We start from the raw sequence: 23607 nt of genomic DNA, 5'->3' as shown, positions 1-23607 counted from the left end.
GTTTTTATTATTTCTCATGTTTCTGTAAGTTGACTGGGCTAGTTGGATGGTTAACATGCAGAATGTCCTCTAAGGTTGCAGTCAGATGTCAGTAGGGCAGCAGTCATGGAAAGGTCCAACTGGTCAGAACACTGAAAATAGCTCTTTCTCATGGCCAACAGCTAATTCTGGCTGTCACATGGGAGTTCAGCTGTGGCTGGTGATGAAAGCACCTGTACACAGGCTCACTAGGTGAACTGAGATTCCCACATCATGGCAGATGGGCTGCCCAGAGGGTACACTGCAAGCGTAAGCCTTCCCAGACCGGAAGGGCAAGCTGCCAGTACCTTAGTCACAGAGCCCAACCAGAACCAAGGGCAGGGAACAAAGACCTCACCTCTCAATGGGAGGAGCACCAAAGAATTTGTAGCTGTCTTATCTGGCAAAATAGTTACATGTGCTCCTTTAACAATCCACATATACCTATTTTTAACATGGATTATGTTTTAACTAGAATACTTAAGAGTATAACATAAAGGAGCTTACAGTGAAAGAGTCTAAGTGGCTAGCACTGTGCTGGATACAAATTAGATCACAGCCAAGTGATCAGGAAGGAGGTTAGTTCAAGGGCCAGAGAGCCTGGTGTGGAAGCTCCTCGCCTCTTTGTTCCTGGCAATATCACCTTGATCGTGTCACTTAGGAATAAGAACCTGAGGCTCAAAGTAACTAAGTTTTATATTTAAGTGAATTCATACTTAAGCTTGATGCCAGGCACCGAATACGCCTCTTATAAATGGTAAATACTACCTTCTCCTAAAATGCTTAATACACTTTTTCAAGACTCATCTAGTCCTGGTAATATATTTATTAGCTAGCTATGTTCTCACACTTATGTGAGGACACAAGCTTTCTTCAAATATTTGAAGAGCCCTAAAACAACTGCTGTTTTATATGAACAGCTTAATCATCTTTTGTATTGCTCTGAGATGTAGAAATTACAGGTATGCAGATTTAATCTCAAGGTAAGAACTTGTAGTCCATTTCCTCTACAACATAATCCTCTAAAACATAATGAGTTTCTAATCACTAGAAATGCTTAAGTGAGACCAAATGATTATCTTCAGAAAGAGATTAGACTCATGATCTCAAAGGTCGCTTCTAGTCTAACGTTTTATGAATTAGGATTAAGTACTTTCAATTTATTCCCTTTTGGAATACAACTTCCCCCTTTTCCCATGCACCATGGTCAAAGGAATCCTTTCAAATGGAGCAGAGGGTTTTCAAAAGTCATTTGAAATAACTGAATAAAAAACAGAACCAAAGTAAAAAGTATTTCTTGAACTTGACCTTAGTACTCAGATTCCCAAGAGTGTATCCAAAATAATGAGACATTCTTCTTTAAAAAAAAGAAAAACAAATACCGTATTCTAACACATATATATGGAATCTAAAAAAAAAAAAAAAAATGGTACTGATGAACATAGTTGCAGGGCAGGAATAAAGATGTAGACCTAGAGAATGGACTTGAGGACATGGGGTGGGAGGGGGAAGCTGGGGCGAAGTGAGAGTAGCATCGACATATATACACTACTGAATGTAAAACAGCTAGTGGAAAGCAGCAGCATAGCACAGGGAGATCAGCTCGGTGCTTTGCGATGACCTAGAGGGGTGGGATAGGGAGGACAGGAGGGAGGCTCAAGAGGGAGGGGATATGGGGACATATGTATGCATATGGCTGATTCACTTTGGTGTACAACAGAAACTAACACAGTATTGTGAAGCAATTATACTCCAATAAAGATTTTAAAAAAATGATCAACTTTCTCTCTATGCCTGGGCTCTTCAGTTGTAGATTTTATGGTAATATATGGCTACAAAAATCCTGTGCCACCTTGTCTTTGTGAGCTAATCCCCATATCACATATTACCTGATATCATCTTTCTATTCAGAAGCTCACACAAAGCAGACAAATGCTGGGTCAAAACCCTGAATTCACAAGAAGTTATTTAGAGGGAAGGGATTAGGGAGTCCCTGTCAGATGTCATTCAACTCTCAGAAAATCCTTCAGTTCTAGTTCTTCCCATGGAAAACATCAGATAATTTTTATTATTTGTTATTGTGCAGAAAAAAAATGCTAGATATCCAATACGGTTCCTACCAAACTAGCTCTCCAATGTGGTATGTCGGATGCCATAATGGAACATTTTTAATCAGTTCCCTTTGGATGTCACTTGGTTACTCAGAAGCATGTTGGTACATGTCTCTATAAGAAGGAGCAGTAGTTCCTGTCATCTGTCAATCAGGATTTATTCTTCTTTGAAAGAGAAAATAAACAAAATATTTTCAAAATTAACAACAATCACTTCTAGAGCTTGATGTTAAGAAGCAAAGCAATAATTTGCAGTTTCAAGCAAAGACTTCAAAAGCATCACAAATGAAATGCACCAAGTTTCTTCCCATGCATTTGACTGCAAACTTGGAGAAAAAGATAAACATGACATGTATTCTCTCTTCTTTATGCCTAGCTTTACTTATTCATGTGGATTAATTTTGATGAATGGATTAAATTTCTCTGAGTTATATCTTGTCTCTTTTTCTTTGCTTACAGCTTACTTCAGTCAAAGAGTTTAGGGATATAGACTCTGATTATCCTCAGCACTGGAACAAATTGTATTAGCTACTTATGAATAGTCAGGGAAACCAGAGAAACCTGCTTTTTCACTTTGTTCATTTGCTGCTCTCTCATCCATCCTGCTATGAGTTTGTCAGTCTAGTTTTTGCCCTTTTTGTAGCCCTACTTATTTTGATAAACCTCTACAGCAATTTATATGTACAAAAAACACATACTCAGACTTCTATTATTAAATAGAACAGATTTAAATACCGTTACAAGGAAGACAATGGCATAAACACACCATTTGATTGAGGTAGTTGTATGAATGTACCTAAAATAAATTGTTATTCTTCAGAAAATAACCATCTCTCCAAAATTAGAGTCCAAAATCTTGTTATAGTTTGTTGGTGTTCATGCCTCTAGGAAAGCTGATCACAGGCCTGTCAGGATACATGTCTGGTGAATGAACCATTGAATGCACTCTCCAGGGAAGTAGTAGACACACTCTAGAAGATTCCCATGTAGAAATGTTTTAGTTTTCAACTTTTCTTTGCAATACTGAAGGTACCACTAATTGATACAGAAGACTATTTAAACAACTATGTTTAATTGTGCTATTAATATACACAATCTGTGATAAATGCATATTCAGTCCAAAATGGTTGTCAGCTACTGCTATCCCTTCCAATTTTCTGATATAACAGGTATAAAATCATTGAGAGAGATCAAACTCTTAACACTGGGAGAAAAACTAGTAAAAATAAGAAAGAGCTATAAAATCTATGGAGTGAATTTGGATTAGTTATTGGCAACGGACACAGGCTTCCCAAGCAGAAAGCAATCTGATTCACCAGCTTGAAAGCAGTCAGAGAGACTCCTTTGGTTGGGCTATTCTTTTGCCTGTCCCCTAACTAGGTAAACCAGCTCTGTACCAGTCAGTTCAGCCACTGTCCCACAGCCAAGAGGTGGCTAGAGAAGTACCATCTAATAGAAATCCCTCTTATAGCCACTGGACAGTTTCAACAATCGCATAATAATAAAATAGGAAGCGAAGGGAGGAAGGGGTCATGTCCCCTTACGTGTGCATAGGTTTAATTCCTGAAGAGTACTCAAAGAATTGGAAAGTCAAGAGTTTTTAAAAGCCTCACAGCAGGACATTCCTGAGATGATGTATTTTCAGATGCTCTGCTGGATCAGACTGCCAAAGAACTGGTGGTAACATGGGAAGGAAAGTTGTTACTATGTCCACTGGCAAACACTGGGTCTGCAGAGATTCTCCCTCATTCCAGGATGAATAAGCAAGAAAAGAGCAAAAATAAAAAGATACTTAAGAAAATATACATTAGGACAATGAGAGAACTATCATCCTGAAAATTCAGAAGATTATAATGGCTATTTGTTGGGTTTGACTACCAAAGATCTAATTCCTCTCCTTAACAGATCCCCTTAACATTTGAGGAACTAATACCTTCGTGGCAGAAAATGTGTTTGGGGGTCCTGCTGGTCCCTAGCCAAGAGGCAAGTTATGACTCAGTTAGGATAAATTAGATACTCTTGCCTGGTATTTCTATCTTCGAGGGTGGTTAAAATTTCCATCCCTGCCATCAGTTGATGGCTCCTCCCATCAGCCTGTTACTGTGGCTCGTTCCAATCCCACTGCTTCTTTGAGCCACTTACAGTGTTGACTGTGTTCCCTCTTCCTTAATTTACCAAGAACTCTCTGTTGAGTTCAACAAAAGAACCAACTGACACAAAGAACACTCTGAGAATCATTTCTGAGGGCAACCAGAATCAAGCGTCTTTTACCTACAAGCATGTAGAGTAACCTTCATACATTGCTGGTGGGGATTTTAAATTGCTGTGAAAACTTTAAAACAATCTTCAGCAGTTTCTTATAAAGTTAACATTTTCCTGCAACTCAGAATTTCACTCATAGGTATTGACCCAAGAGAAATGAAAACTCATGTCTGTAAAAAGTCTTGTAGAAGAATGTTTACACCAGATTTTTTTGTAATGGCAAAAAACTGAAAATAACCCAAATGTCTATCAATAGGAGATCGGATAAGCACTTTATGGTATTCATATAAAGGAATACTACTCAGCAATAAAAAGAAACTACTTATATACACCACAATATGAATGATCCTTAAAGACATGCTGAGCAAAAAAAAAAAAAAGACAAAACTAATTTATAGTGATAGAGTTAAGAAGTAGTTGACCATGAAATTGAGGATCAACTTCAAGGGAGAATAAAGGGACTCCCTGGGATGATTAAAATGCCCTATATCTTGATTGAGGTGGTAGTTACACAGGTGTATACATCTATGACAATTTGTTTAAAAAAATTTAAAAGCCATGAAAATTCATATTTCAAATAGTTTTGCCCCAAAATATAAGAACAAAGTTAGAGAAAACAGTCTTTAGCAGATCCCTATACACATTTGACAGACCTAGTAGATAATAATTTTAAAACTTGAATAATGTAGTTTTAAGTAATGTTAAATGCTTAGATTACCAAAAGAATTTTTTAAATTTTATTTTAAAATTATTAAAATTTTAAATAAATATGAACTAGTTTTAAATAATTATTTTAAATAAAGTTAAATAAAAGTGATATCAACATGACATCAAAGGCACATGCTATGAGAGAACTGAATGTGTAGTCAACTGAGGAACAGTTCTTAAGGGGCTTGCACGGGCTCACCTGGCTACCCCTCAGGGCCCAGTACAGAGGCAGCACACTGAAATGTGCCGTCTTTCTGTGGAAGAAGCCTATTTGCTTATCTCAACACTTCGGCCCAAGTTGCAGGCATTCAATTCAACACACAACTAGGGGCCTACTGAAATACTCTCCAAAAGAGCAGAGGTTAGCAAGTACCATCTTTGCATTCTTTCTCTGCCTTACCCCAGGTCAGTGGTATCTCCAAGAAAGGAGCTTGTACATGTATCTGGCACCCTAGCTTCTGTGGCTGCCGTCCAAAAGACACACTCCTTGATAGCCTGGCTCTGGTGGCCAGCAGGACTTGGGTTCATTGGGATGGGAGCAAACAAGGAAACAGTTCTTAACCAGCTATTAGACCAGGGTTCAGTGCAGAAGGAACAGACAGAAACACCCATCTCCCAGTCTTGCCCTGAAATAGATATATTTGCAAACTTTATAAGCTGCAGCCTGAGGATCCAACAACCAATTAGCTTGAGTCTATATGCTTACTGAGATCCTCCCCTGAGGAACACTGATAGGTCTTGGCACACCCTCAACTACTAGCAACAAAGTAGGCTGCTTGGGTCATCACAAATGTTGGAGAGACAACCAACACCTAGGCAAGGTTAAACGAAAAGTTTCAGTTCCTTAATCGTTGAATCCTCAACTCAACAGTTCATTAAAAGGATCACACACCATGATTAAGTGGGTTTATTCTAGGAATGCAAGAATGGTTTAACATTTGCATTATCAATGAGCTTTATCACAGCAACAAAACGAAGGATAAAAATCACACAGTTATCTCATAGATGCAGAAAAAGCATGTGACAGAATTCAACATTCATTCATGATAAAAATTCTCATTGGGTATAAATAAATACTATACTCTCAGGGAGTATAAAGAGAATGTACCTCAACATAGGTAAAGGACATATATTACAAGTCCACAGCTAACATTATACCCACAGGGAAAAGCTGTGCTTTTCCTCTGAGACTAGAGATAAGACAAGGATGTCCACTCCTGCCACTTTTATTAAACATGGTATTGGTAGTCATAACAAGTAATTAGGCAAGAAAAAGAAATAAAAACATCCAAATTGGAAAGGAAGAAGATGGTGTGATCTTATATATAGAAAAACCCTCCACCAAAATACTCTTTAGAACTAATAAATTCAGTAAGGTTGAAAGATACACAATCAACAAGCAAAAATCAGATCTATTTCCATACACTAACAATGAACTATACAAAACAGAACTAAGAAAAAAATCTAACTTACAATAGCATCAAAAAAAATAAAATATTACTTAGGGATAAACTTAACTGAAGAGGTGAGAGATCTCTATACTAAAAACTCGAAATCACTGATGAAAGAAATGAAAAAAACACAAATAAATGAAGAGCTATCCCATGTTCATGGATTGAAAGAATATGGTTAAAGTGTCCTTATTACCTAAAGTCATCTTTAGATTCAATGCAATCCCTATCAAAATCCTAATGCATTTTTCACAAAAGTAAGGAAAAACCCGAAATTCATATGAAACCAAAAAACTGTAACTAGACAAAGCAATCTTGAGCAAAAAGGACAATGTGAGAGGCACCACACTACCTAGTGATTTCAAAATACACTACAAAACTATAGTAATCCAAACAGCGTGATACTGGCATAAAAAGAGATATATAGACCAATGGAACAGAATAGAAAGCCCAGAAACAAACCCATACATATATGGGTAATTAATATGACAAAGGATCCAAGAACATACAATGGGGAAAGGACAACCTCTTCAATACATGGTGCTGGAAAAACTGAATAGCCACATGCAAAAGAGTGAATAGGACCACTATCTCACACCATACAGAAAAATTAACTCAAGATGGATTAAAGACTTGAATGTAAGATTTGAAACCATAAAACTTCTAGAAGGAAACACAGGCAGTTAACTCCTTGATTACAGTCTTGGAAATGATTTTTTGGATTTGACACCAAACACAAAACTCAACAAGTGGAACTACATCAAACTAAAAAGCTTCTTCACAGCAAAGGAAGCCATCAATAAAATGAAAAGGCGACTCACTGAATGGAACGAAATATTTGCAAGTCATGTATCTGATAAAGAGTTAATATCCAAAATACATAAAGAACTCATACAACTCAGTAGCAAAACCACTCAAGTGATCAAATTTTAAAATGAGCAGAGGATTTGAACAGACATTTTTCTAAAGATGATGTATAAATGGCCAGGAGGTACATGAAAAGGCATTCAACATTACTAATCATCAGGGAAAAACAAATCAAAACCACAATGAAGTATCACCCCACACCTCTTAGTTGTCTTTTTAGTAATAGCCATTCTAACAAGTGTTGGAAAGGATGTGGAGAAAAGGGAATCCTTGTGTACTGTTGGTAGTAATACAAATTGGTACAGCCAGCTTGATGGCCAGGTCAGCAGGGTCCCACATTTGGTTTAATGCCCTGCTATTGCCATCTGGAAATTCTTAATTTTGAACACCAGCTCCAAGTACTCATTTTGCCCTGGGCTCTGAAAATTATGTAGCTGGTCCTCCAGGGCAAGCTAAGAACTCAAAGGTAGAAAGGCTTTCCAAATAGTGAAGTTTAACAAAGTTCACACTCTGAAATCTCAAGGATTCATTTGCTTGACTTCAAAGGAAGTTCCCTACTAGTATCAATTCTGCAGAAGGTGGAGAAGGCAAGAAAGGTAAAACAAATGGAAAATTCTTTTTATTTCTGAAAAATAGATAATTTAGTTATTTTGTTCCTGTTAAACATGTCAGAAATAGCCAGATTGATTATTTAAGACAGACTTTTCCTCTACTCTGAATTATTTTCCTAATAAGGTGAATGGAGGACAAATAGGCAGCATAATTAATGTCAGCTGTAATATGATAAAGAGGAAAGAAGGTTGTCCTTTTCTTTTCTAAGCCTTTGGAATAATTATAATGCAGGTAGGTAACACATGGACACAATATTATATCAGCCTCATGGCTGAGAATTTCTTTACTTGCCACATAGCCCGAATCCTGAGCCCTTGGCAAGTGTTACCTCAATTCCAATAGATTTAAGTAGGAAACCTAAAATCAGGAGAATGGTTCCATCGTAAAACATTAAGGGTTGTAGAGGAGCAGATCAAAGGGCCGATCAAAGGAGATCTTACATAAGATCAGCAGAGTGGGTGTGGGTCAAAATAGAAATAACCTACCCTACGGAAAACTCCAACCCATTCTCCCATCCCTTTTCCTGCTCTATTGCACTTTTCCTTTTTACCAAACTTTTTAATGTAAGCTCCAAAAAGGCAGCAATCTTTCTTCACTGATATATCCCGAGCTGTTAGAACAATGCTTGGCACATAGTTGGTTGAATGAATGACCAGACCACTGGGAGGATTCTTCATTGTACTTGCCTTGTTCCTGCTGGGCGAACAGCTAGAAATCTAAAGCTCAGAGAGGAAAAACAGGCTGTAGCAAAAAGAGTAGTGACTGATAATTATAGTGTAAAAAAAAAAAAAAAAAAAAAAACCCCCGAAGAATTTGAGCTAGGTTTGAAAATGAGTAGGACAGAAACTGCAGGAGCCTTCTGATATTCATCATTTGTGCTCCCAAACTCTTTTTAAAATGTTAAAACCTGAAACATGTAACCACAAAGCCTGCTTTCCATTTTAGAATTAACTGGTATAGGTCAACGCATGAGTTAAAGTAAAACTGTCTTCTAAAAGCCAGATACTTCTAAACTAACAGGTTAGCTAATGGTACTTAATCCTCGCTGGATGCCCCTGGCTTACTTATGGCTTTGTCGGCTTATTTGTGACTGCTTCTCACATCAGGGGCCTAATTACCTCTTTAGTGCTCCCTGTCATCCTTTCTGGGGGCGGGGCTGAGAGCTCGTAACAGCTCTCAGCCTGGGCCATTCTCTGTCCTGCTCCAACCCCTTCCTTCCCACTGTCTGACCTGAATTTAGTCACAAAATGCACTGGTCCCGTTATTTCTCCTGCTCAGAACCTTCTATGGTGAAGCAGCTTTCATAACCCGGCCCTGCTGGGGTTGTTTAGTTCTATTGTGGGTGTTTGTTTTATACAACAGAATTGTACTGAGCAGAATGCACTGGGAATCCAGAGCTGCTACCACTCTCTTAAGTTCAGTGTCTTCGTACGCCAAGTACGGGTCAAAGCTCCTGCCCCCAGTGCCTCGTAGCTCATCCTCCCGTGCAAGGTTGGAATGAGATAATGTGATAAAAATATTTTGCAGGTTGCAAATGCTAGCCAGGAGGGAACCGGTCTGAGCCTCACTGTTCCTAGGCTTGACTGAAGAACCCACAGTTTGGGTCTGTAGGACTCTTTCATGACAAATAATATTAACCAAATCAAGTTTATGTAAGCAAAAAAAAAACGGGAACTTGTTACATTCATGATTGGGAACAAAGAGCCAAAATACAGGCCTCAGGAAGGACCAGAAAGTGGACAGCCTTGGGAACATGCTTCATTCTCCTATCTGTGGGTCCCCTTTTTTTTTTTTAATCTGCAGACACTTCCTTTGTGCCTCAGTTTACTCCATGCAGTGTGGTCCTACCCACTCCTGAATTTACATGTGACTACTCCATCTGCCCACTGCTCTGGGTCCCAATTCCCCCATCTCAGTTGACTGGCTAAGTCAGAGTCAGGTGTCTACCTCTGAACTTCTCTATTAAAGCAGGGTAAGTGACCATGGCTGCTAGGGACACACCCCCTGTACGGACACCCAGAGTCCCTTCACAGGTTCTAGGGAAGCCCCTGAAGGGTAATCACAAAAACTTGAACCTAAGGGAAGAAGAGAAAACTGAGGCATATAGTATGGCTCAGGGTCAAGGAGTCAGCATCTGATTGAGGCCTGATTTTGAGACTGTCATATACCATGCCCTAAACCCAATCCCCAGGAATGGAGCCAAGAGGTTGAAATAAATAATGTCTGAAAAGTCCACCTGTATTACTTTCCTAGGGCTGCTTTTACAAATTTTCACCAACTCGGTGGTTTGAAAGAGAAGTTGATTCTCTCAGTTCTGGAGGCCACAAGTCTGAAATCAAGATGTCCGCGGGGTCACACTCCCTCCAAAGGCTCTAAGGGAGAACATTCTCGAAACTCTTCCAGATTCCAACAGCTCTAGATATTCCTTGCGTTGTGGCAGCAAAATTCTGATTTCTGCCTCTGTCTTCACATGGCCTTTCTTTTTTGTCTGTGTCTTCTGTCTCTTATAAGGATATTGTCATTGGATTTAGGGCCCACTTGGGTAATTCAGAATGGTTGCATCTCAAGATCCTTAACAAATACCCTTTTCCAAAGTAAGGTCACATTCACAGTTTACAGAAATCAGGACATAGGCATATCTTTTGCAGGGGCCACCATTCAACTCACTACAGCATCTGTTTCACTAAAGAACAGCATTCCAAAGCTCAGAGGGCTGAGGAAGAAGAGGACTCTTCTGCTTGGGGCTTGTGATTGGAACATGTGAAAACATGGACGGAAAAACCTCGAAAATCAGAAGCTAAGGGTATCGGATACTGGGCCTTAGAGGACCTTACTGGCTCCAGAAACAGGATAAACAGCAGGCCTAATGGCCATGAGGACAAAGATTGGAAGGATTCCCCTGAGGAACCCCAAAGTTACTGAATACAAAGATGAGAGGGTGAAGTGCCTCCCTGCCACAAAAAAATGTTTCTTCAAGTTTTCTTATGATTGCTGCTCGTCTATTAACCTCCATAGGCTGGTGTGCTCCGAGCCATCTCAGTTTCCAATACATATATGGAATTAGAGTTTTCATTTGCTTTTTCTTCTAAATAGCTTAACATGAAATAAAACATCCTAGTTTTGTAAAGGACATAAAAATTTTCTCCTAAGGGAAGCAATATATTAGTCCCCTAACACCTTGATGTATATTTGGTTCACTGGATAATTTTTTTCCCCGAATGGCAGTAAAAACAAAGCCAATAGGCAAGGGATAAGCAGACATCAATGGGACCAACATTTATTGCTCACACCCTGCTCTTTAAAATCCCTGTGTAGACAAACTGGAGGATTACAAAGAAACCACACCCATTACCTTTGATCGACAGCATCCCCATCCTACAAAAACAGCTCTAGAATATTTGCATCTGAGGGAAACATGAACCTAGACGTGTAGTTAAAAGCAGAGGAATGGGGTGGCTAGAATATAGATTTTGCCTCTTTCACAATTTTGCTTAACATCAAGTTTTATTTGATTAAGCAAAATATAAAACATCAACAACAGTATTTCTAGGTATGATGAGTACAAGAGATGCAGAGAAACTGTTGCCCTCTTCATGAAGGAAAAAAACATTGCTAAGAGAAGAGAGTAAAAATGCAACTTTTGAGTTTAAGATTTTCTTTCACATTATCTTCACACAAACAATTGTGGGTTTGTTTGGGTTTTTTAGCGTTTTTATGTAAGTCCACTATGTTATGCAAATACCTGGCTATAAACCTCATAATGAAAACAGTCAAAACTGTTCTTACATTTTCATCTTTGTCAAGGGTGACCAGACTGTAGCGAGAGTGGCTTTGGGTTTTGCTGATGGAGAAAATCTCCTTATTTTAGTTATAACTCCATCTCTAACAGGCATACTATTAAAAATAAAACCTCACATTTCTCTCAAAGTATATTCTCGCATTTGCAAAATCTCATCTGACATGAGAAGGCATTTCCCAACATTCCTTCTCGTTGGAATGTCTGGGCTTGTAACTTTGGAGAGTCATGGTTCATTGTCTGAGATCGCAGACTATAATCCCAGTGGAACAGTTTGAGCCCATACAGCTGCCGTATCTTGTCACACAGAGGACCAGAAAAGGGACTGTGTAACTGAGTGATGAGGGTGGGAGTGGCTGGGATTTGGAGTTGAGGTGGGGCAGACATCAGGGAAGCAATACAGGACACGGCAAGGAGTCCTGTCAGGCAGACAGGTACCCAGAGCCTATGATCCGAATAGTCAGGAGGATCCCACAGGCAATGGTCATCTAGAAGCATGGGAGAGGCCAGGATGCAGGGAGGCCGTAGGCACTTCATCTGGCAAATGGCATCCACTCATATGCCTCCCTCACAATTACTGTCATCACCATGGACCTACTTTTCCACACTGTAAGTACTTACTATTTTCTTGAAATAGGTATACTTTATTGAAATAAAATTTTAAAGAACTTTATGTTTGTAAATGAGAACACAGAATTACCTGCCATCATTAGTAGGTAACCAAAATTATCAATGTTATTAAATGCTGGCCAACCCTGTTTTTCTGCAGGCCTTTACCCTGCTCTATAGACCTCTAACAAAATGAGATCTTCTCTCTTTGTGAACAAGAGATTAACAGGTTTTAGAGTGTTTGAAAAACATAAGCTGAGCAGCAACTTTCTCCTGGATTTATATGGAAATGTTAAAAGCCGACTGAAATAGACAATGCCCATCCGTGGACCATCAATAGTCTGCCCAATCCACACTTGGGAAATTCCAGACTTAGCATTAACAAGCGTGTCAGGAAGTAGCACGTTGCATGCACACCAAGTCAGTAACAGGACTCCAGGCCTGTAGATAAGCAGGGCTCTAGAACAAGGGAGGGGGCTGGTTTGCAAAAGAATGGAAGCAAAGTAGCAGAAGAGGAAACAGGGAGGGTTCCAGTGATAAGTTAGAATATATACCAGATCTCTAGTATGATTCACTATGTATTATATATTATTATATACTCACTATGAAGTATATATTATATACTATACATTACTATGTTACAGTATATAGCTAGTATAAGGTTATGATTAAGTGCCTGGATTCTGAAGTCTGCTACTTAGGATGGAATCTGACCTCTTGTACTTCCTAGCTCTGTGAATTTGGATGAGTTAACCTCTTTGAACCATAGTTTACTCATCTAAAAATCCACCTGAAAATGGGCATATAATTAGGATCTATCTCAGAGAATTGTTATGAGGTTTAAATGAGAGAAGTATATATAAGGAACATTAAGAACCTGCTAGATAGTAACCACTATGTAAGTGTTTGCTGGGAGTGGTAGACAGAATAAGGCTCCCACCCAAAGATATCCACATCCTAATCCCTGGAACTTGTGAATATGTTACTTTATATGGAAAAGGGGACTTTGATGGTATTATTAAGGTTAAGGACCTTGAGATGGAAAGATTACCCTAGACTACCTAATTATTTGGGTCCTCAAAAGAACCCTTCCTGGCTAAGGTCAGGGTGGGAGGGAGATGTGACCATGGAAGAAAGGTCAGAGAGATACAACATTGTTGAATATGAAGACAGAAGGGGCCACAAGCCAAAGAATGTGGGTGGCCTCTAGAAGCTGGGAGAAGGAAACTAGTTCTACCCTAGAATCCCCAGAAAGAACAACCCTGTCAACACCTTGTTGTAGTGTCCAGTGAGACTTGTGTTAACTTCAAACCTAGAGAACTATAAAGTAATACATTTGTGTTATTTCAAGCCACTAAGTTTGTGGTAATTCGTTACAGCGACAATAGAAAATACATTGTGATTATTACAAGGTGAGGACTTGGACTCAGCTATATGGCAGGAGCCGGTAAGAAGAATGAGATACATGTTGAGTCTATACTGTGGGTATGGACTACACTTTCTCCTTTCTCCCCTGACTTTTAAAGTCATCAGTCCCAAACCCAGAGGCAAGACCACGTCTTTACATGGAGGTAGCAGGGTAAAGGTTAATGCTATCTATTTAGAATTTTCTTTTCCTCCAGAGGAGGAAAAGAAAAAAAGTGTATTTTTTACCCATATTACATCTTGGTAAACTATTCTGGACAATGAATTATGGAGAGAAGTCAAGTTTGCCACTTCCAAGCCTGGCCCGAAATACCCCAGATGACCTTCTCAGAGCTCTTGACCCAAGATGCTCTCACTACATAGTCAAAAAGGCAGCAGTACTGAGATTCCTGAGTAAGCACTTAGAGAACAGATGCCTCAGGGGACCTCCCAAATCCACTTCCAAATGTGACTTAAGCAAAAAAAAAAAACACATTTTTTAATTGTATGGATGGGTATGTTTCTCTTATGATACTTCAAATTCTTATACCAATACAGAACCAGAGAGAGGGAAAGAGCATTATTTTCCTTGCATCAGCCTTATCACAGGAACAGCTGCAGAACCTAGAAACAAGGTAAGGACTGCAGTAGCATCTGCTGATCTGTGATCTGTCTACCCCTCCCATGACTTATCAGGCAATCGGTAGCACCTCCCCATGTCAGGGTCCCATTCTGTTTGTGATGAATCAAGTGAGACAAAGAATAGCTCCTCTCTAGCCCCTCTAAGAACAGACCCCTGATTTAAATACTGCATAGCTAACAAGAGGATAAATCTTAGCAAACCTATCTAGTTTCCTTCTGTGACAGCATTGATGGCCTCCATAAACAATACGTGCAGTCTGATTTGACGTCTCATGTGACCTTTTCAATCACAGAACAAGTAAGGATGGTCCAACTACAGTCTTGTTGATGTGACTAACCAACCCGAGATTTGAACTAAAAGAGTAAGTATCAAGACAAGGAGATCTGCTTGGGTCTCTCCCATGCGCGTGAATCACGTCAGCAATTCTGCCCACCCGGGGACATTTGACTTTAAACATATTAAGCGATAGTAGAGGAGGTATGTGTATACAGCAAAGAGTTTGGAAGATGTTACATATGAATGAATGAAATAATAGACAATGTTTTCCATAAAATTTTCTCAGTGTTTCTCATAAAATTTTCATATAATATTTTTGATATTGTGCTATAGTTGATAAAGTGCTATAGTTAGAACTCTGGAACAGAAAATATTTTAAATGTCAATAACAATTGATGGATTTCAGTCAGGACAAGCGTGAAGTAATACCTAAAGACAAACACCTGCAGTGCAAATAGTAGACTAAGAAATAAAGGCTATACAGAAGTACAGGTGGAAAATATCTAGGCAACACAGTGGACTTAAATAACAGCAAGAATGGATATTCAAAAGGTCCCTTTATGTGGAAATGTTAGCAAGCTCATTTCACACCCCTCCCCTCCAGCCTTGTGAGAGGCAATGTTATGTTGATGCACGTGACGAGGATTCAAAGGTGGGCACACAATTTTAGGTCACCAAATGCCACTGGAGAGAAAGAACTGGAAATCCATGAGTGGGTCTAGGCACAATTTTTCTCACCTTTTTCAAGACTAGGTTGAGAATGGGGAGGAGAAGGCAGCCAGTGACATGTGGTTGAGAAACACCATTCAGGACATTGGTAGAAGCAGCATGAAGATGGTAGAAAACCAATTCATGTGTGTGTAACCAGCAACTAAGATTCAGAAGATGAGAGCTGATGGCCTACGGAATGCTAAGAGTAATGCTGACAAGTGAACAAAGATGTGACTCAAAAAACCACCGTAGGGGAGGGAGCAGATTGACATGGTAATGGTGGGGGTAGAGAAGGGGTTGAATTGGGGAGTTGCACTTTTCCGGGTGGTACACTAAGAATGGAGTAAGGCTAGGAAATGACTGCATCCCTTGCTCATGAGGAACCTAATGGTCCCACTAAATAAAAGTTACCGTTGCGATACAGTCATCTTCATGAGACGTAAATGTTTAATAAAAGGAAAAAGTGGGCCTTCCTTTGTAATATCCTAACAATGATTTCCCCATATAATTTGTGTACTTTGTTATGAAGTATTAATGGGATTTTTCCGTCAACTAAATACTGTATGCAAATGCCATCAAAATGTAATTAGTGGTAAATTCAAAGTGGCCATGAAACGGAAACTGGTGTGAGAATAACCTATCCCCTACGGATTAATAAGAGCTACCATTTGTTGAGTGTTTACTACGTACCAGGCAGTGTGCCAAGGACTTAGAGCCATCATGTTATGGCATTTAGTCCTCCCATCATCCACATAAATGTAGACACTAGGTTTCCTCGATTTAGGAAAGAAGTTGAGACACAGAGAAATCTAGGGAACCTGTCCCAAATCATTCAGCCAGTAACAGCGGAGTAGATCCAGTCCAGCTTCCTGACTCCAAGCCAGGCACTTAAACATTGCACTGCCTGCTTCCCTACAGCTCTATCACCGTGGTCTTAGGCAGGAGGAGAGACTGCTTCTTTCTCCCCAGCGCTCCACTGCTCTTGCATGGGCTCTGGAGTATTCCAAGGAAAGGCGTATGCTGACAGGAAACAAGTTCTGCCTCCCATGAATGAACTCTCTGCTAACCTCCAGCAGAGCAGTCGAGCACAGAAGTTACAAGTTGGGGTCTACCGGCTTTATAACCCAGGGAAGAACAGCTTTTGGTTCTCTATTCTACACCTATAAAATAGGGAAGATGATAAAAGTATTTACGTCCTAGGTTGTTGAGATGATTCAAATATTTAATGTGTATAAAACTTACAACAGTAACTGCACAAAGCAAGCACTCACTAAGTTTAGTCATTGTTTTCACAAGCATCAAACTAATGCTTATTGCACTTCAGGATACAGATTCTTTCCCGCTGACTTGAAATTCCTGGGGCCCCAACCTGAAGACTCTTTCAAAAGGTATTCCTCACTAAATGCTAATACCTTCTCTCTCAGGTAGGAGAAGACTAAATACAATCCTGGGTAGCCCTTCTGAAACATAACATTACTCTCCCCTAACATCTCCTGGGGTTTCTCCTTATACCCAAACTCAGGTCAGGCTTTCTAGATCACTTAGACATTGTAGCACAAGTTTAAAAGAAGCACTTATCACAGCCCTCTTATTTCCATCTTCAATCTTATTAGCTTCCAAGATACTCAGCCCACATTCAGCCCCCCAGGCCCTCTCATCTGCCCACCTGCCCATCGTTCCCACTGCATTTGTCCCCCGAATAAGTCAATCTCATCCACTGACCTAGGGCATGTCTATGTGTTATTCATCTTTGTTCTTCTCCCATTACTCGGTCTTCTCATCCCGAAATAAATTCCGTAGGCATTATTTGTTCAAGAAATGATTTTTTAAACAGAAATCATTAAGTTGTCCTGTGTCAGGTATCCCCAAGACCACCCCAGGTTCAGCTGACTCACAAGACCCAGCACAAAGACATCAGTGAAAGGATACAAAGCAAAACCAGCAAAGGGAAAAGGCACATAGGGTAAAGTCCAGAGGAAACTAGGTGCAAGCTTCCAAAAATTCTCCAGCAAGATCACAGAAGACATGCTTAATTCCACCAGCAACAAATTGTGACAACAGCTACCAAATGTCATCTAACAAGGAAGCTCAGAGACTCAGCATCCAAGGTTTTTTGGAGGCTGGTCACATAGATACCCTCTACCTAGCATGGACCACAATTCCAGACTCCCAGAAAGAAAGCAGTTTTTCCACATAAAGTGTGTTGTTTGCACAGTCTAGACACATTGAGCCACCCTTACCATTTAGGAAAGTCCTCCTAATCAGCGTAGGGAACTCTTTTTCAGTCAAGTTCCCAGATGCCAGCCAAAGGCCACCCTTACAAACAGACCTTTCAATAACAGCAATCTCAGGCCTGGCTATGTTAACCTTTTTCTGCACTGGCAAAATAAAATATGATATCTAGAATGTTCCTTTCAGCTTCTTGGAGTTCTCCTTTTCAGGAGTAGTCTGTAAAAATGTGAGAAGATCCCAAGTAACTTAGCACTAATAATCATTAAAATCACACAATTCAATTACATAAATTAATGAGAATTCAACACCATCCAAGAGTAGTGGTACTTGATTGCTTTCTGCTAAGATTTCTTTTATAGGAGAGAAAGAGCTTCAGGTACAGTTAGTGCCCTGAGACTCGCACTGGGCAGGTCATCATACTTCTCATTTGCTGCAGAAAAGGTAAGTTCCAAGGCTGATTTAGTCAAGCTCCCCAGTTAAGAGATTTAGAAACTGAGGCTGAAGAAATGCTTTCCTCATTCTCAGGTAGCTAATAAGGGGTAGGTACACAGTGACAGGGATGTTGCCTTTGAACCCAAAGGAGTCCCTTATCTCTAGACCTTTCCTTATTTTTATTATAGGGAATAGTGGTTTTGCTTGTTTCCTTATTTCAACAGTCTCTTGGTGATAGCTTTCCAGAATTTTTTCAGGTCAACTAATATTTAACAAGGGAGCCAAGATTATTCAGTGGGGGAGAGGATAGTCTTCAATAAATGATGTTGAGAAAACTGGATAACCACATGCAGAAGAATCAAATTGGCTCCTTATTATACCTCTCATAAAAATGAACTCAAAATGGATTAAAGACTTAAATTTAAGATCTGAAATCATATAACTCCTAGAATGAAAGGGGAAAATGTTCCTTGACACTGGTCTCCACAGTGCTTTCCTGGATATGACACAAAAAGTGCAAAGAAAAGTGAAACACCAAGTTGGACTACATCCAACTAAAAAGCTTCTGCACAGCAAAAGAAACAATCAACAAAATGAAAAGGCAACCTATGAAACTGGAGAAAATATCTGTAAATCATGTATTTGATAAGGGGTTAATCTCCAAAATATATACTGTTAAAAACAAGATACCAGGCCCGAAATTGAGTCACTGATGCTAAACCCCACGTCACCAAACCAAGACTTACAGTTTTGACTCTCCGAGAAACTGAATCTTAAATGAGTCCATCAGGAATCCCCCGATCAGCACTAGCTAGGTAATCTGCTTCATAGCCCCCTGCCATCCCCTAAAGAAAGTAACCTTACCCTAGACATCAGAAGTAGGTTGATTATGACAGCTTCCTTGTTCCCACTTCCTTTTGCCTATACAAGTCTTCCATTTCATACTGCTCCTCAGTCAGTGCTCCTTTCAACCTGCTAGATGGGGTGCTTCTTGACTGAATTAATTTTTGCTCAAATAAACTCCTAAGATTTTTAATATGCCTCAGTTTCTTTGAACAGCTCTAGTTTTATAAGAAGAAACATCAGACTCGCAATGGCCCCCACAAGCAATGAGCAACCAGGTGAAGGTACATGCTGAGCCCCTTGAGCTCACAGCTTGCTCACTGCCACTGGAGGTGGTGGCCAAGTCCCTCATGGACCCTAACTTCTCAGTTTTTGTGTTATGAGCTTTCCAACTTGGAGCATTTCTTGCTGACACAGGAGGGCATGACACAAGGGGGCCCAACACAAGGGAGCCTTAAATTTTAGCCTCAAGAAGCAGATCAACCTTACCAAGGATGATCTTGGACCACAGTGGCCACAGTGAAGAACTTTCAACCCAGGTAATTCATCCATTTATGAGGTGCCCAAGAGAAAAAGGAGTCTCAGCAAAGCCCTCCCCATAAAGAGCAGAAGGAAAATTCTGCTTCCTCCTCTACAGTTTCTGGAGATAAGGAGGAATCCCTCTGGGACACCCCACTCACTCAAAAGCTGTAGACAGGATCCTGGGAAAACTTGCAGAAGCTAGCAAAGGGTGACAATTCTTAACGAAGTCAGCTCTCTCCAGATCTTTATCTGTGGAGCTTGGTTGGGAGAAGAAGGTAAAATTTCACTTGTCCCTACCTTCCCAAATTCAGATTGGCAGGCCAAAAAAAATTAAAAATTAGACCTTTGAATTTGCTTTCGGGTGCCCCCTGGTTATGGATCCTCTCTCCCAGGGACAGCGCTGCCTTCCGGCCTCACTCTGTGTCCTGAGAACTTGACCTGGCACATCAGGTGGGGCCCAGAAATAGGAAGAGAAATGTGGGTTGCACCCCATTTGTGGCTCAGGTCCTCCTGACTGTTGCTGGCTCTCAGGAGAATTGTCTTTCTTTTGGTTATCTCTGGGAGTGGCTCTGGATCTTGGGAAGGTAGCATCTTTTGTATCTCTTTAAGGATGCCTGTGGCATCCATGAGTTTGTTCAATACTCTGCCAGGGATGTTTACTGTTTGTCCTGGCTGAAACCTGACAAGATGTTTGAAAGACTACGGCCAGGGACTTCCCTGGTGGTCCAGTGGTTCAAAATCTGCCTTGCAATGCAGGGGACATGGGTTTGATCCCTGGTCAGGGAACTAAGATCCTACATGTCACAACTACTGAGTCCGTGCACTCTAGAGCCCGTGCACCACAACTAGAGAGCCCGTGCGCTGCAACTACTGAGCCCGCGCACTCTGGAGCCCACACACCACAAATAGAAAGAAGCCCTTGCGCTACAATGAAAGATCACGAGTGTCGCAACAAAGAGCCGACACAGCCACATTAATTAATTATTTATTTATTTATTTTAAAAAAGAAAGGCCATGGCCAGAAGTTGGCCATACTGGAAGCTGATATTAAGAATATCCACCAAAAAAGAAGAGTCAATTCTTAAGTCTTTAAGTCTTCAATGAATGGGAAAAGGAAATAAAGCCTAGAGAAAGGAAGGGAAGAAGGAAAATGAGTGGATACAGGAAAATAGAAGAGGTTCTCCTGTTATTTAGGATCAAGTGGAAAGAGGACCTAGGATTGTATGAAAAAGTGAATTCTCAGGGAAGTTCAGTGAAAAGAACCATACCCACTGCTCTCTTTCGTAAAGCTGCTGGTCACTCTTTTTCCTGTGGTCCCATAACACTTTGTTTATTCTCCTAGTTACATGCAGTCATCACAAAAATAATGTATTATGTCTGTCTCTCACACATACACTCACACAAAGCAGGGGCTTAGTCCTAACAATTTTGGGTCATCCAGATACTACCACAGAGCCTGCAAAGAGGAAGGAACACCTAAGGCTCTCATTAAAATGAACTGTTAAAGTAGGATAAATACACAAACAAATGAAAATCATGGATGAATGAAGAAACTGAATGGTGCTTTGAAAAAAAATGCCTGAATGGAGTCCAATGGGACACCAATTCTCTACTGTGAAGAACACAGTAATTGTAAAAACTGCTAAGAGAGAGGCTTCTGGAGCTTTTCCCCTCCTTTCCTAGACATCTTTCTTTTGACCTCAACTGTTCCTTTCATTTAGATCTATTGGAAATGTTTCTACTTGGTTCTCTTTAACTCTAGTTCTGAATCCACACAATACCGTAACTGTGTGCATGTGGGTGTGTGTGTGTAAAGGCAGGAGCGAAGGTGTGTAGGCGTAAATGTCTGCACATGTGTTTTAAAGTCTCATTTTATTTCTGGATTGCTAGTGCTAGTCATGCTAATCAGAAAACCATACAGTTGTTTTTAAGCTTAAGTCCCAAGAGTAAGCACCTCCTACAGCTAAAAATGCATTCCAGCCAGCATCCAGAGGTCTACTCTAAATAACCATGCATCTGTCTGCAGATGGCTGTAAATCACGAGACCAACTTGTACATTCTGCTCCTTGGCTGAGGGAAAGTCATTTTTAATATAATTTCTCTCTGAGTTTCAATTACAAATGAATTTTTTAATTTCAAGTAATGAAAAAATAAGCAAAGCAGCTGGGCTTGCAATAAATCACCAGATATATGTGCAAAAACTGTGTAGACCAAGCAAAGAGACAAGCACAGCTGCCATCGCTGGGACATTCCATTCCATGCCAACAAGGCTGATCTGAGACACCAACCACCTCACAACGAACAGCACTTCTCAGGTCACTGGACCCTGAAAGATCTACTTCTATAGACAAAAATGATACCAAATCAGAAGGAGAGTGCTATTCTGAAAAAAAAAACCAAAAAAAGTCAGCTAATATTTGAAGTTTCTCTGGCTTTCTTAGCCCATACTTCTATCTTTAGTTAATACACAAGAGAACACAATCTTCTTTGGCTTTTTAAAGTCATTAGCACGGTGGAGGCAACAAATCTGAAAAGACAGAATAACCTAAAGCAGGTTCACTGAAGATGCTTTCTGCAACCTGCACCCACAAGGATGTCCTCAGGTAGAGAATAAGACTTTGTAGACCTAAGTTCATTCCACACTTCCCCCTGTTAGCTGGGTTCACCACTGTGGATCACAGCCAGCACCTTTATGGTAGACAGCTCCAAGACATACAGGACTTCTACCAGGCACTAATGGGAGATAAAGGGCACTAGCAAAGGGAGAGGAAAGACAGGCATGGCTGATGGTTTACACCCCCTCTTCTATTTCAATCCACTTCAAGGCAATTGTAAAACTGGCATTTCCTACCTTCTATTTCCATCAATCTGCTGAAGGTAACATTGTTATTGTATAGCCAGAGGGGTTATGAACAATTAGAACCAACAGGTAAAATAGAAGAGACAGGTTTTTCATTTCAAAGTTACTAAGAAGCTACATATTCCACGTGTTAATGCTTTTCAAGCCGTATTCTACCTAATCTGACCTGAGTTCTGATTATAAAAATAAGGCAGTTTGCAGATAAAATTAGGAAGATTATCAAAACCCACATGTGCTTAGCACATAGTGAATACATTGTATCAGTTCAGTGAAATAATTGGTTTTAAATATGTTTAAATATGTTTAAATTCTCATGACACACGATAGTTGATAAAATGTGAACCTTTTATAAACATTCTGTTAGAGAAGACTAGGTCTGTGTTGTCGAGTAGAAATTAAGACGGTATTTATTATATTTGATTAAAACAGTCAATTGGTATAACTAAAACACATGTGAGCACACACATGCCCGCTTTTCCTCAAAAACTTTTAACTCTTTCAGGCTAAGAAACCACATACACAAAACCAGAAAGCTGCTTCTTAACTCACTCAAGGGAGTGTTTTAGGCACTGAAGGAAACTGGCTCCTTAAGTAGCTTTTTATAAATTACTAGCATGCTGCTTTTGAAATAATCTCTTTTCTCCCACGTTAACTAACATACTTCCCGCATTTCCCTTCCTGCACATAGTGGCTCAAAGCCCTGAGTGAGACGCCAGAGCATCTTTAAGACAGAAGAGAGCTGTCAGCCACAGCTGAGAATGCCCTTCCCTGGGCAGAGAGCAACTATGCAATGGGAAGAAATGGGGTGGATGAGAAATTTCAAACGAACAGATATTCTTTTAAGAGTGTCTTTAGCCAGAAATATGTCAAGCTCAAAACAGCATTAAAGAATTATCAAGCAGACCATCAGAAGGGAGCTGTCCTTTCAGTTTGGGGGGGGCTTTGTTTTGTTTTTTAAGAGCATTAAGTTGATTCTTTTAAAGTAACTTTTGGTATTAATACTGACAGTCCCAAAACCAAGCTCTTCAACATCGTCAACTGTGTATCCTACCCACCCAACCTAGTTTGTTGTGACGTAGTTTAGAACCATTTCTCTCAGGACCTCATTTCTTGAGTTGATCTGATTTTTCCTACTGTACAGTCCAGCCACCAAAACTCCTTTTATTCAAACCTGATACCCACAGTAACCACAGAGAAACTCACATGACATTTTTATTTGCGCTTGGATGAGTTCCTTTTAATACATAAGT

General features: G+C 40.0%; 1 long non-coding RNA gene across 1 annotated transcript; it reads left to right on the top strand.

Moving 5' to 3' along the window:
* Positions 1-12211: 12211 nt before the first annotated feature.
* LOC130707067 (uncharacterized) lies at positions 12212-14846 on the top strand. The gene is made up of 3 exons (XR_009007062.1): positions 12212-12434; positions 14397-14473; positions 14774-14846. It is a non-coding gene; the product is annotated as an uncharacterized LOC130707067 (long non-coding RNA).
* Positions 14847-23607: the final 8761 nt, after the last annotated feature.

This window comes from Balaenoptera acutorostrata, chromosome 2 (genome assembly GCF_949987535.1).
Source record: "Balaenoptera acutorostrata chromosome 2, mBalAcu1.1, whole genome shotgun sequence".
NCBI classification, from domain to species: domain Eukaryota; kingdom Metazoa; phylum Chordata; class Mammalia; order Artiodactyla; family Balaenopteridae; genus Balaenoptera; species Balaenoptera acutorostrata.
This window is presented reverse-complemented; position numbering and strand designations above follow the sequence as displayed.